The 14,683-nt window shown below is 36.9% G+C and overlaps 1 protein-coding gene across 1 annotated transcript in view; it reads left to right on the plus strand.

Moving 5' to 3' along the window:
* The first annotated feature begins 5,844 nt into the window (after positions 1-5,844).
* Positions 5,845-14,683, plus strand: part of PDZK1 (PDZ domain containing 1) — a 65,821-nt gene continuing 56,982 nt past the window's right edge. Inside the window, exons 1-2 of the mRNA XM_085023117.1 lie at positions 5,845-6,057; positions 10,940-11,178. The gene's annotated coding sequence lies outside the window, so the exon portion shown is untranslated. The remainder of the gene's footprint in view (positions 6,058-10,939; positions 11,179-14,683) is intronic.

Raw genomic sequence — 14,683 nt, forward strand, 5'->3', positions numbered from 1 at the left:
ACAAAAACCAAAATCAAGAAAACACCTGAATTTTCATCAAAAGGGACATGGTTGAATAAATTTTGATTCATTTACACAATAGAGTATTATATATTAAAAAGAATTAGTTCTATAAATATGGGCCGTAGAAAAGGCAAAAAGACAAAAAAAATTGTCACACAGTGTTTGTAATTACATGAATTTACTGACATAGATTTCCTTAGCATTTTGATTATTTCCAGTCTTTTCCTAACCCTGCTTTGTACATACATCATTTTGCAAATAATGGATCTCTAGAAATGGCATTGCTGGTCAAAGGGTATATACATTTGCTCTTTTGAGAAATGCTGCCAGTTGTCCTCCACAGAATTTGGACCAGCATACTTTTCTACCGTAGGCATATGACATGCTTCCTTGAACCCATGCCAACAACGTGATACTAATTCGAGAGGTGAAAAATGGCCTTAATGTAGTTTTAATGTATGGTTCTCTTATCATGACCAAGGTTAAGTACATTTTTACATGTTTAAGAGACATTGGTTTTTCCCTTTCCATAAAATTGCTCATTTTCTATTGGGTTGTTGTCCTTGGTGCTATTTTTAGATTGAGTTGTAGGTGCCTTTAACATATTCAAAAAATTAGTCCTTTGTGATAGGATATAGAAATATTTTTCTAGTTTGCCATTCATCTTTTCCTGTGGTAGTTTTTGTTTTGCAGAATTTTTTTTTTCTCTCCTTTTTAGGGTCATACCTGCAGCATATGGAAGTTCCCAGGCTAGGGGTTGAATTGGAGCTGCAGCTGTGGGCCTGTGCCAGCCACAGCCACAAGATCCAGGTTGCATCTGTGACCTACACTGCAGCTCACAGCAATGCTGAATCCTTTAACCCACTGAGTAAGGCCAGGGATTGAACTTGAATCCTCATAGATACTAGTCAGGTTCTAAACCCACTGAGCCACAATGGGAACTCCTTTGCAGAAACCTTTTTTTTTTTTTTTTTTTTTGTCTTTTTGCTATTTCTTGGGCCGCTCCCGCGGCATATGGAGGTTCCCAGGCTAGGGGTCAAATCGGAGCTGTAGCCACCGGCCTACGCCAGAGCCACAGCAACATGGGATCCGAGCCGCGTCTGCAACCTACACCACAGCTCACGGCAATGCCGGATCGTTAACCCACTGAGCAAGGGCAGGGACCGAACCCGCAACCTCATGGTTCCTAGTCGGATTCGTTAACCACTGTGCCACGACGGGAACTCCTTTTTTTTTGTTTTGTTTTTTTTGTTTTTTTTTTTTTTTGTTTTCATATAATTAAACTTATCAATCTGTTTTTTTCACTTTGATGACTTTCAGGTTTTTGACATGCTATGTATATATAAGCTGTCTCCACCCCAAGATTGAAAAAATTCTTCCATGGTTTCTTCCAGTATTTTTACGTTTTAATTTTTACATTGAATTTTTTTTTTTTTGGTTTTTATGGAATTTATTTTGGTGAACGGTGTGAGGTGCATAACAATTTTTCTCGTTACCTACTGATCATTCTAGTACCTTTAGTTGAGTAAAACTTCTTTCCCCTGTTCATTTGAAATGCTTTGTCTATACATTTGTATGTATACAGCCTATTTCTCTACAATCATTTTGTTTATATATGTGCCTGAAAAATTTTAGATTTTTATATTTTCTTAGAAAATTATAATTTATAGATTTGTTATTTTAAAATGTCTAATCATATAGATTTAGATTTTTTCTGGCCACACCCACAGCGTGTGGAAGTTCCCAGACTAGGGATCAAACCCTTGCCACAGCAGTGGCCCAAGCTGCTGCAGTGACAACACTGGATCTTTAACCTGCTGTGCCACAGGAAAACGCCTAGAATATTTTAATATTGAGTCCCGCTCTTTTTTCAGAATTTTTTTCTATTAATGTTCTATCTGATTTTTATAATCTGCTTGTCTAGTCTCACACTTCCCACCATCAACCAACAAGAAGACCTATTAGTATTTTTAAAAATTGGGTTATGTTCAATTTATATTTTAACTTAGAATTGAAATTTTTGTGACATTGATTTTCTTGATACAAGAATATGATATTTTTTAACATTTTAAAAGTCTTATGTTTTTGTTTTTGGTTTTTTTTCGCTGTGCCTACAGCATATGTAAGTTCCTGGGCTGGGAATTGAACTTACATCATAGCAGTGACTCAGGCCACTGCAGTGACAATGCTGGATCCTTAACCTGCTGTGCCAGGTTAAGAGAACTTCTGTGTTTTGATATGTGTGTCGCTCAGCCAACATTTATAAGTTTTTTCATAAAGGCCTTATCTGTTTCTTAAGTTTATTTCTGAGTATTTTATACTTTTTGTCACTATTGAAAATATCTTTTTCCCATTGTATCATTTATGTTTTTGTTTATATCTTTATGTCATTTTAACTTTATACCATTCATTATATCTTTTAACTCTTCATTACTTTTTTTTTTTTTTTTTTTTGCCTTTTTGTCTTTTGTTGTTGTTGTTGTTGCTATTTCTTGGGCCGCTTCCGCGGCATATGGAGGTTCCCAGGCTAGGGGTTGAATCGGAGCTGTAGCCACCGGCCTACGCCAGAGCCACAGCAACGCGGGATCCGAGCCGCGCCTGCAACCTACACCACAGCTCACGGCAACGCCGGATCGTTAACCCACTGAGCAAGGGCAGGGACCGAACCCGCCACCTCATGGTTCCTAGTCGGATTCGTTAACCACTGCGCCACGACGGGAACTCCTCTTCATTACTTTTCATAACCTGAAAGACTGTTTATTATATATTAATTTCATATTCAGTTACATTCTCTCAATTCTGTAATTATTTTTAATAATTTTTCAGTTGATTCTCTTAGATTTTTCTAGTCATTCAGTTATATTATTTGTAAATAATGGTGATTACTTCCTTTTTAATTTTTTTTTTTGTCTTTTGTCCTTTTAGGGCCACACCCGTGGCATATGGAGGTTCCCAGGCTAGGGGTCTAATTGGAGCTGTCGCCGCTGGCCTATGCCAGAGCCACAGCAACGCCAGATCCAAGCTGTGTCTGCGGCCTACACCACAGCTCAGGGCAATGCCGGATCCTTAACCCACTGAGCGAGGCCAGGGATCGAATCCGCAACCTCATGGTTTCTAGTCATATTCATTTCTGTTGTACCACGACAGGAAATCCCCCCTTTTTAATTTTTATATCTATCTTTATTTCTTTCTCCTATTTAATTGTATTGGCTAATGTCTCTAGGAAATATAGAATAATAGTGGTGATAAGAGTACTTTCTTTTTTTCTGAGTTTAATGAAGGATGCTTCAGTTGTTTCCTTATTAAGCTTTGTGGTAGCTTTGGGGATTAGATATATTTTATTATGTTAAGGGATATATATTTCTATTTTATTGGATTTTTAATATATCAAGAGTAAATGTTGAATGCTTTATTAGTTGCCTTTTAAACATCAGTGGAAATGACAATGTGATTTTTCTTTGTTCACATATTATGGCAGTCTGTGTTAATAGATTTCCCAAAATTGATGCATCCTTGCAATCCTAAAAACAAAACAAAAATAACATTTGATCTTGGTATATTAGTCTTTTAATATACTGCTAGATTCTGTTTCACAATATTTTATTTAAGACTTCTACTTCAGTCTTCAAGATTGATTTTTAAAAATTTTGGTGTTACTTTCATTGGGTTTTGGAATAAATGTTATTCTCCCTTCACAAAAAGAATTTGGAAACTTTTCTAAATTTAGGAATAATTTCAATAGCATTGAAATCATCTGTTTTTTAAAGCTTTAGTAGAATTCTCCAGTGATATTATCTGGGTAAATGTTTAGAGGGGAAGTTAGACCCTGATAATTTTTCTCTATTTTCTGTTAGGTGATTATTCTATTTAGTATTTTCTCTTTACTGGAACCAGTTTTTATGTGTTAAAATTGTTTTAGAAAAGATTTCTTCTTTATCCATAATTTATATTCATAGAATTGAGAAAAGGGATTGTTATGGTTCTTTAACTTTCCTCTGAATTCATAGGTCTTTCTGTTTTTAACTTTGTATATTTGTGCTTTGTCTCCCCCTTTTTTTTTGATTACATTAACTAATTATCTGATTTATTGCTTCTTTTTCCTGAATAAACAGCTTTTGACTTATTCTGTCATCTTCTATTTTCTTGTTGATTTTCACATTTAATTTTATTCTTTCCTTCTACTTTCCTTATATTTATTTTTCATTTTCCAACTTGCAACTTAATTTCTTTATTTTCATTCTTTTTCATTAGTTAATATAAAAAGTACTGAATTTTCATTACAATATTGCTTTAACTGGATCCCATAGGCATTTTTTTTTTATGTAGTGCTTTTCATTTACCATTTCCTAGATATTCCATAATTTCCTTTTTTATCTTCTCTTTTAACCAGTAGAGTTTTTTAATAGTTTTGAGGTGGTAGATTCTTTTTTTTTTTAATTTCCTGATTTTGTTAATTACTGCACTGTTACTTTGTTTTACTGCATTGAGAATTTTTCTGTATATATTTATAGACCACAGAAAATAATGCAAAGATAATAGCAAATTGTTTCTATTTTTACCTCAGAGAGGTGTCTTGTGAGGGAAGTGGGAAAGCTTATCAATTTTTCTTTATACCATTTTAAGTTTTTTGACTTGCTAAGACAAGCCTGTAATACTTTTATAATTTAAAAAATTGAATACAATTTATACATGTACATATGTATGTATCTGTCTGTCAACACACACACAAACACATGCACACCTGGAAGGAAATATGGAAATATATCAAAAATATTAGGTGTTTACTTTGGAAATAGGTTGGAGAATTTAGAGACCAATGAAAGGAACTCCCATTATGTGTTTTATGTACTGTATTTATATTTTTACAGTGACAATTTTAGGAGAAAACTTAGTCAAACGGCTATGTGAGGTCAAAATAAAAAGGTGTTTGTGGAATTAATAAAAATGCTGGATGATAGAAAATAAGAAACAAGAAGCCAGTCAGAATTAAAGTGTTCTAAGGCAGTTGCCTTAAAACTGAAATGTGTATAACCTAGGAGGTATTAAAACTTTCTAAAAGGTATGTGGGCACAATAAATTAAATGAATTAATGTCTAAATCCTCAGTTGTCAGTTGTATTTCTTCCTAAAATTGACCTGCTTGAGAAAGCACCTGTGACTGAGCCACCTGCTGATTGTCCTTTCCCACCTCCACTTTCCCAGCTGACGTTTTCTAACTTCATAAAAGAAAGGCAGACCTCTCATTATTTTGGCTTTCAGGGGTATAAAAATTTCTAGGGAACTAGAGGGATAATTTGAAATAGGGTGCCTAGTTGAAGGTAAAAGAAAATCCGTTCATAGATCAAGTGGCTTCTAATTCTTTGCTTTTAACAAATTGAGATGGTTAATGGAATTGTTAGCTATGGGATAGTCTGCTATTTCCCCCCAGTGCCCATCTCCCTGAGGCTTCCATTTTTAACAAGCCCTCCCACCCACCTCCACTGAGTTTTAACAGAACATGTCTACCTAGCTGGAGACTACGTTTCCTAACCTTTTTTCATAGATGAGGTTTAACTCTGTGGCTAAAGTTCTTGTCAATAGCCAGTAAAAGGAAGTAGTATGTGCTACTTACAGGTCTTGCTCTTTGTAGTAGATTGGGAAAAAGAAAAAAGGAAAAAAAAATACCTCACATTTCTCCATCTCTAAATACTCGCCTCTTGAGGCGTGACTTCTCTGCCTGTGGAATCTAGGCTTAGCCATATTACTTGCTTTAGCTGATGAGACAAACTTAGCAAATGTGGTTCAAGCAGAGTCTCGTAAAATCCTTATATGTTGGATTTTTGCCCTATTTTGCTGCTTTTAGAACCCAGCCACTCTGACAAAGCCAGACTAGCCTGCTAGATGCTAGAGATGTGACACAGGTCTCTGTCGTCACCCCAGCCGAGCATCAGACCTTTGGCGGAGGCCGTCTTCAACCATCAGTACCCAGACAACCTCCAGCTGACTACAGACAAAGGAGTGAGCCCAAGGGACCAGTAGAACAACTGCCCGTTTAGCGCAACCCAACCACAGAATTGTAAGCTAATAAATGACTCTCAAAATTTTAAACTACCATTGGAGTTTGCATTGTGGCGCAGCGGAAACGAATCCGACTAGTATACATGAGGATTCGAGGTTTGATCCCTACCCTCGGGGATCTGGTGTTGCCATGAGCTGCGGTGTAGTGTAGGTCGCAGGTGCAGTTTGGATCCCCTGTTGCTGTGGCTGTGGTGTAGGCTGGCAGCTGTAGCTCTGATTAGACCCTTAGCCTGGGAACTTCCATATTTCCCAGGTGCAACTCAAAAAGAAAAAAAAAAGAAAAAAAAATTTAAACCACCAAACTTTGGGTGGTTTGTTGTGTAGCAAAACGACTGAATGTTCATCCTTTTTTTTTTCTTTTCTATTTTCTACTGTCTGGAATGTAGGTAGGGTGTTGATGAACTGGCCTCAGTCATTGAGCCAAAGGCAATATTGTAAGGAATGGGAAAGCAACAACACAGGAGGAACTGTGTTCCTGGAAAATGTATTGGAGCAAAGTATCCTACCTACCGTAGACTACTCAGGACTATTACTACTCAGGACTATTACATGGCATAAAATTCTATCTTGTTTAAGCCGCTGTGTTTTTGTTTTCCCATTTCTTTGTTGTAGGAGCTTAGACTGTACCTAAGCAGTATATCAGCTATAAAATTAGGGTGGTCGGAGCTCCCATCATGGCGCAGTGGAAACAAATCCGACTAGGAACCATGAGGTTGTGGGTTCAATCCCTGGCCTTTCGCAGTGGGTTAAGGATCTGGCGTTACTGTGAGCTGTGGTATAGGTCACAGACATGGCTTGGATCTGGTGTTGCTGTGGCTGTGGTGTAAGCTGGTGGCTATAGCTCCAGGTAGACCTCTAGCTTGGGAACCTTCATATGCCATGGGTGCAGCCCTAAAAAGACAAAAAGACAAAAAAAAAAAATTTAGGGTGGTCATTAAATGTGTTTTTATGGTAGATTACCATGTGATTTTTTGCTGTTTGACATAGAAATTTAAAGAATAGAGTGATGTTGCTATTAAAAATTATTTCCTTTCATTCCTATCTACTTATTTATGTGAACATTATCTCTCAGCACAAATACTTACTAAGAAAGAAAAATAGAAATAATTGATGCTCAACCCTTTTTCTTTCTTTTTTAAAAAACAAATTCCTTGGGAGTTCCCATTGTGGCTCAGTGGGTTAAGAATATAACTAGTGTCCAGAAGGATGCAGGTTTGATCCCTGGCTTTGCTCAGTGGGTTAAAGGATCCGGAGTCGCTGCAAGCTGTGGTGTAGGTTGCAGACGCAACTCGGATCTGGTATTGCTGTGGTTGTAGGCTGGCAGCTGCAGCTCTGATTTGACCCTTAGCCTTGGATCTTCCATATGCTGCAGGTTGAGCCCTAAAAAGACAAAAATCAATAAATAAATTCCTTTTTTTGGCCACCCCTGTGGCATGTAGAAATTCCTGAGCTAGGGATTGATCCCAAGCCACAACTGTGACAACACTGAGTCCTTAATCACTAGGCCACCAGAGAACTCCTTAACCCTTTTTCATTTCAACAAAAAGTAGTTTTCATCCAGAGATAGATTTTTTTTTAAAAGCCAATTCATCACCTTAAGAGTGTATAAAATGTTGAAATATTATGTTTAATAACTGTTTACCAAAATTTGTTGTTTGATCACGTTAATAAAAGGAAGCTTTTTAAAAAATTAACGTGGTCATAGGAAGTTTAAAAACATCTAATTTCAGTTTAGTTACATAATTTTATTGCAGAGATGTATCATGGGATATTCAAAGACTACTTCCAATTATATATCACATTAAGTTAAAATTCTGTGTGAGAGGTGGAATGGAAGAATGCATTCAAAAAGAAAAGGAAAAAATACTTCCAGTTCAAATATATTAATGATCATATAAATATACACAGGCCAAACAAACCAGTTAAAAAATGGATTGTCATATTTCTCCAAAGAAGACAGACAGATGGCCAAAAAGCACATGAAATGATGCTCAACGTCACTAATTATTAGAGAAATGCAAATTAAAACTGCAATGCCTTATCACCACACACTGGTCAGAATGGCCATCAGCAATAGGTCTACAAACAATAAATGCTAGAGAGGGTGTAGAGAAAACCCTCTTACACTGTTAGTGGGAATGTAAATTGGTGTAGTCATTATAAAAAACCAGTATGGAGTTTCCTCAAAAAACTAAAAATAGAGTTGCCACATGATCCAGCAATCCCACTCCTGAGCATATACCCAGACAAAACTATAATTCAAAAAGATATATGCAACCCTATGTTCATAGCAGCACTATTTACGATAAATAGCCAGGATGTGAAAGCAACCTAGATGTCCATCAACAAAGGAATGGATAAAGAAGATATGGTACATATATACAATGAAATATTACTTAGCCATGAAAAGAACAAAATAATGCCATTTTCAGCAACATGGATGAACCTAGAAATTATCTTACTAAGTGAAGACAGGCAGAGAAAGACAAATATATGAGATCACTAATATGTTGACTTTAATAAAGAATGATACAGGGGAACATGTTCACAAAACAGAAACAGATTCAGAGATTTCAAAACCAAACTTAGGGTTGCCAAAGGGGAAACGTGGGGAGGAGGGATAAAACGGAAGGTTGGGATTGACCTATGTACACTGCTGTATATGGAATAGATGAGTAACAAGCACCTACTGTATAGCACAGAGAAATCTACTCAATACTCAGTCGTGACCTATGGGGGAAAAGAATCTGAAAGGGAATGGATACATGTATATGTATAGTGGGTTTACTTTTCTGTCCTCCTGAAACCAACACAACATTGTAAATCAACTATACTCCAATAAGGATTTTTTGAAAAAAGAAAAAAGGATTGTCAGGTAAGATTTAATAAAATGTAGCAATATACTGTATAAAAGGAATATTTAAATAATAAGGGCATGTAACTGAGAGCAGGACCCTATGGGGGCTTCTTGAGACAGACCCCTCCCCCATGTCCTCCATCTGCCTCTTGTTTGTGTAAAAGCTGAGGCCTCTCCTGAGTCACAAAAACCTGGCTCAGGAATTAATGATTGAAAGGATGTGGACATGTGACAAAATAGCAGTTGGTCCCGGAGAATGCAAACAGTAAATATTCAGTCACAGAATCTTTAGGTCCTCCCTGAGCTACAGTATCTGATGCACATTTCCTGAGTTGTTTTACAGAGGCTAAAACCCTCACCAGATGGACCAAGTTGCTGACAATGAGCACGTAGTCCCCAGACCAGCCGGAGCCTGAGGATTGATAATGTTAAGCCCTGTGACACTGCCCTCTTACCTTACCATCAACCAGAGAGCTGTGCACAAGTTGGTCACATACCCTGAGACTCCCTTCCTTCACTTTGCCTTTAAAAATGCTTCCCTGAAACTCATCGCAGAATTTGGGTGTTTAGAGCCAGAGCTGCTTTAATTCCTTTTATGGCACCTACAATAAAGGCTGCACTTTCCCTTCACAACAACCTGGTGTCAGTTGATTAGCATTACTGAGTGTGGATGAGTGGACCCAAGTTTGGGCCAATAATAGACATTGAAAGGTTGAATATAAAAGGGTAGAAAAAATATGAGTTTAACAAAAAAATAGCAAAAAGAAAAAGACAAATTTTTAAAATACAGAGTTATAGGATAATAAAAGATACAGTTCATTAGGACTACATCATACTAATAAACAATTTTGTATGCACTTAAAATCATCTCGAATTATATAAAGCAAAGTTTGAAAGAACTACAGGAAAAAATGGAAAACTACATGAAGGTCCATAGTGCTTGACTTAACTAATTTAAAAAATATTTAATTGTATTCCTTCTAGGTTTTCAATTTTATGGAATAAACCTATAGGCATACTATGGGTCACATAATTGGTATTATAGAACAAATATAAATATTGTAAAACTTGACAATGTGAACATTTTCAAATTTCAAACTTTATTAGAATAAAAGTTTTGATTTATAAACAAAAACATTAACTATCGCTTACAAATACTGAAAAGTAGGAGGTGATGTAAGGGTGTTAAATTGCTCATAGAGGAGGGCCAATAGATACTCTTTGAAGTATTAGGGGAAAAAAGTGTATAATTAAAGAGATTACATGAAAAATATTAAAAGTATCGAACTGTTGGAATTCCCATCGTGGCTCAGCGGTTAACAAACCTGACTAGTATCCATGAGGATGCAGGTTTTATCCCTGGCCTCGCTCAGTGGGTTAAAGATCCAGCGTTGCTGTGAGCTGTGGTGTAGGCTGACGGTCACAGTTCCAATTCAACCCCTAGCCTGGGAACCTCCATATGCCACTGGTGTGGCTCTAAAAAGACAAAAAAAAAAAAAAAAAAAAAGTAGTGAACTGTTTTTGAGGGAAGGTACTGTGGGATGAGAGGAAAGTAAGTAAGAAAAACTTTTCTCATTTTATGTTCTTTTACTTGATTTATTTTGCCTTATGGATTATTACTTTTAATTTTAAAATGTTTTTCAATAAAAACAGGGTATTAGAAAAACATAACCTATAAAAAGTAATTTTTAGAAATAAAGTGGAGGATTTCCTTGGTGGCCTGTGGGTTAAGGATTTCGTGTTGTCATTGCTGTGGTTTGGGTTTGATCTCTGGCCCGGGAAATTCTGCATGCCATGGGCTCAGACAAAATTTAAAAAAAAGGAAAAATGAAATGGAGGAAAAGGAAAAAGCAATGTCTTTGTAGGGGCCTATTGCCTGTCACCACTTTGTGTGCATTAAATCATTTAAGCTTCATGAATATTATCCCCACTTTTCAGGGAAGGATGATTGCTTTATTTTCCTCCAGAGTATTTCCTAAGTAAAAACTAAAGTGAAATCTTTTTTTTTTCTTTTTCTTTTTAGGGCTACACCTGCAGCACACAGAAGTTCCCAGACCAGGGATTGAATCAGAACTGCAGCTGAGGCCTACACCACAGCCATGGCAACAACAGCACCGGATCTGAGCTGTATCTGAAACCTATGCCAAAGCTTGCCACAATGACAGATCCATAACGCACTGAGCAAGTCCAGGAATCGAACCTGCATCCCCACAGACAATGTCAGGTCCATACCCTGCTGAGCCGCAACAGGAACTCCCAAAGGTGAACTCTGATTCCAAACAATTTTTATTTTTCATTTTTTTTTAAGTTTTATTGAAGTATAGTTGATTTACAAGGTTGTGATAATTTCTGCTATACAACAGTGATTCAGTCATGTGTAAACACATATCCTCCAACTCTTTTTTTTTTTTTTTTGTCTTTTCTAGGGCTGCACCTGTGGCATATGGAGGTTCCCAGGCTAGGGGTCTAATCGGAGCTGTATCTGCTGGCCTATGCCACAGCCACAGCAACACGAGATCTTAGCCGTGTCTGCAACCTACACCACAGCCCACGGCAACACTGGATCCTTACCCCACTGAACGAGGCCAAGGATCAAACCTGAAACCTCATGGTTCCTAGTTGGATTTGTTAACCACTGAGCCACGATGGGAACTCCCCTCCATCTCTTTAAAAAAAATTTTTTTTGGGGGGTGGAATTTATATATTATTTATTAAATTTATAATTTATTTTATTTATTAATTAAAAATTTTTAAGGGTTTTTTTAATATAATGATTTTTATTTTTTTCCATTATAGCTGGTTTGCAGTGTTCTGTCAGTTTTCTACTTTACAGCATGGTGACCCAGTTACACATACACGTATACATTCTTTTTTCTCAAATTATCATGCTCCATCATAAATGACTAGACAGTTCCCAGTGCTACACATCAGGATCTCATTGTGAATCCATTCCAAAGGCAATAGTCTGCATCTATTAACCCCAAGCTCCCAATCCATCCCACTCCCTCCCCCTCCCCCTTGGCAACCACAAGTCTATTCTCCAATCTGTGATTTTCTTTTATGTGGAAAGGTTCATTTGTGCCAAATATTAGATTCCAGATATAAGTGGTATCATACGGTATTTGTCTTTCTCTTTCTGACTTATTTCACTCAGTATGAGAGTCTCTAGTTCCATCCAGGTTGCTGCAAATGGCATTATTTTGTTCTTTTTTATGGCTGAGTAGTGTTCCATTGTGTATATATACCAAATCTTCTTAATCCAATCATCCGTTGATGGATATTTAGGTTGTTTCCATGTCTTGGCTATTGTGAATCGTGTCGCAATGAATATGCGGGTGCATGCGTCTTTTGCAAGGAAAGTTCTGTCTGGATATATGCCCAAGAGTGGGATTGCTGGGTCATATGGTAGTTCTATGTACCGTCTTCTGTGGTACCTCCTTACTGTTCTCCATAGTGGTTGTACCAACAGTTCAGAAGGGTTCCCTTTTCTCCACACCCCCTCCAGCATTTGTTATTTGTGACCTTATGAATGATGGCCATTCTGCCTGGTATGAAGTGGTATCTCGTGGTAGTTTTGACTTGCATTTCTCTAATAATCGAGGATGTTGAGCATTTTTTCATGTGCTTGTTGGCCATCTGTATATCTTCCTTGGAGAAATGTCTATTCAGGTCTTTTGCCCATTTTTCCATTGGGTGGTTGGCTTTTTTGCTGTTGCGTTGTATAAGTTGCTTGTGTGTTTTGAGATTGAGCCCTTGTCAGTTACATCATTTGAAACTATTTTCTCCCATTCTGTAAGTTGTCTTTTTGTTTTCTTTTTGGTTTCCTTTGCTGTGCAGAAGCTTGTCAGTTTGATCAGGTCCCATTGGTTTATTTTTGCTCTTATTTCTGTTGCTTTGGGAGACTGACCTGAGAAAGCATTTGTAAGGTTGATGTCAGAGAATGTTTTGCCTGTGTTCTCTTCCAGGATTTTGATGGTGTCTTGTCTTATATTTAAGTCTTCCAGCCATTTAGAGTTTATTTTTGTGCATGGGGTGAGGATGTGCACTAGTTTCATTGATTTGCATGCAGTAGTACAATTTTTTTTAATTGAAGTATAGTTGATTTATAATGCTGTGATAATTTCTGCTGTACAGCAAAGTGACTCAGTTATATATTCTTTTTCATATTCTTTTCCATTATGGTTATCACAGGATACTGAATATAGCTCCCTGTGGTATACAGTAGGACCTTGTTTATCCATTCTATACATACTAGTTTGGATCTGCTAGTCCCAAACTCCCAGTTTTTCCCAGTCTGTTCTCTATGTCTGTGACTCTGTTTCTGATTTGCAGGTGGGTTCATTTGTGTCATATGGTATTTGTCTTTCTCTTTCTGATTTACTTTGCTTGGTATGATACTCTCTAGGTCCATCCATGTTGTTGCAAATGCCATTATTTCATTCTTTTTTTATGTCTGATTAGTATTCTATTGTATATATGCACCACAACTTCTTTATCCATTCCTCCGTTGATGGACATCTAGATTGCTTACATGTCTTGGCTGTTGTAAATAGTGCTGCTCTGAACATAGGGGTGCATGTATCTTTTCAAATTATACTTTTGTCTGGATATATGCCCAGGAGTGGGATTGCTGGATCATATGGTAACTCTATTTTTAGTTTTTTGAGGAAACTCCATACTGGTTTTTTATAATGGCTATACCAATTTACATCCCCACTAGCAGCATAAGAGCATTTTCTCCTCACCCTGTCCAGTGTTTATTGTTTGTAGACATTTTTTTACATATAATGATTTTTATTTTTTCCATTATAGCTGGTTTACAGTGTTCTGTCAATTTTCCACTGTACAGCATGGTGACCCAGTTACACATACATGCATACATTCTTTTTTCTCACATTATCATGCTCCATCATAAGTGACCAGACATAGTTCCCTATTGTTTGTAGACTTTTTAATGATGGCCATTCTGACTGGTGTGTGGTGATAAGGCATTGCAGTTTTAATTTGCTTTTCTCTATCAGCGATGATGAGCATCTTTTCGTGTGTCTATTGGGTATCCGTATGTCTTCTTTGGAGAAATATCTATTTAGGTCTTCTGCCCATTTTCAATTGAGTTGTTTTTCTGGTTATTGAGTTTTGTGAGCTGTTTGTATATTTGGAAATTGAGCCCTTGTCAGGTGCATCATTTGCAAATATTTTCTCTCAGTCTGTAAGTTATCTTTTCATTTTGTTTATGGTTTCCTTTGCTGTGAAAAAGCTTGTAAGTTTGATTAGCTCCCATTTGTTTATTTTTGCTTTTATTTCTGTTGTCTTGAGAGAGTGACCTAAGAAGACAGTGGTGTGATTTATGTCAGAGAATATTTTGCCTCTGTTCTCTTATAGAACTTTTATGGTGTCATGTCTTATATTCAAGTCTTTAAGCCGTTTTGAGTTTATTTTTGTGTATGGTGTGAGGACGTGTTCTAACTTCACTTTTTTACATACACCTGTCCAACTTTCCCAACACCACTTGCTGAAGAGACAGTCTTTTTTCCATTATACTTGCTTCCTTTGTTGAAGATTAATTGACCATAGTTGTGTGAGTTCATTTCTGGGCTCTCTATTCTGTTCCATTGATCCATATGTCTGTTTTTGTGCCAGTACCACACTGTTTTAGTTACTGTAGCTTTGTAATAATTGTCTAACTTCTGGGAGGGTTATGCCTCTTGCTTTGTTCTTTTTCCTAAGGATTGCTTTGACAATTCTGGGTCTTTTATGGTTCCATATA

The sequence above is a fragment of the Sus scrofa genome, chromosome 4 (assembly GCF_054392235.1).
Source record: "Sus scrofa isolate SSC_HxYL_T2T_F1_AM1 chromosome 4, Sscrofa_HxYL_maternal_Yorkshire_Landrace_v2.0, whole genome shotgun sequence".
Classification (NCBI taxonomy): domain Eukaryota; kingdom Metazoa; phylum Chordata; class Mammalia; order Artiodactyla; family Suidae; genus Sus; species Sus scrofa.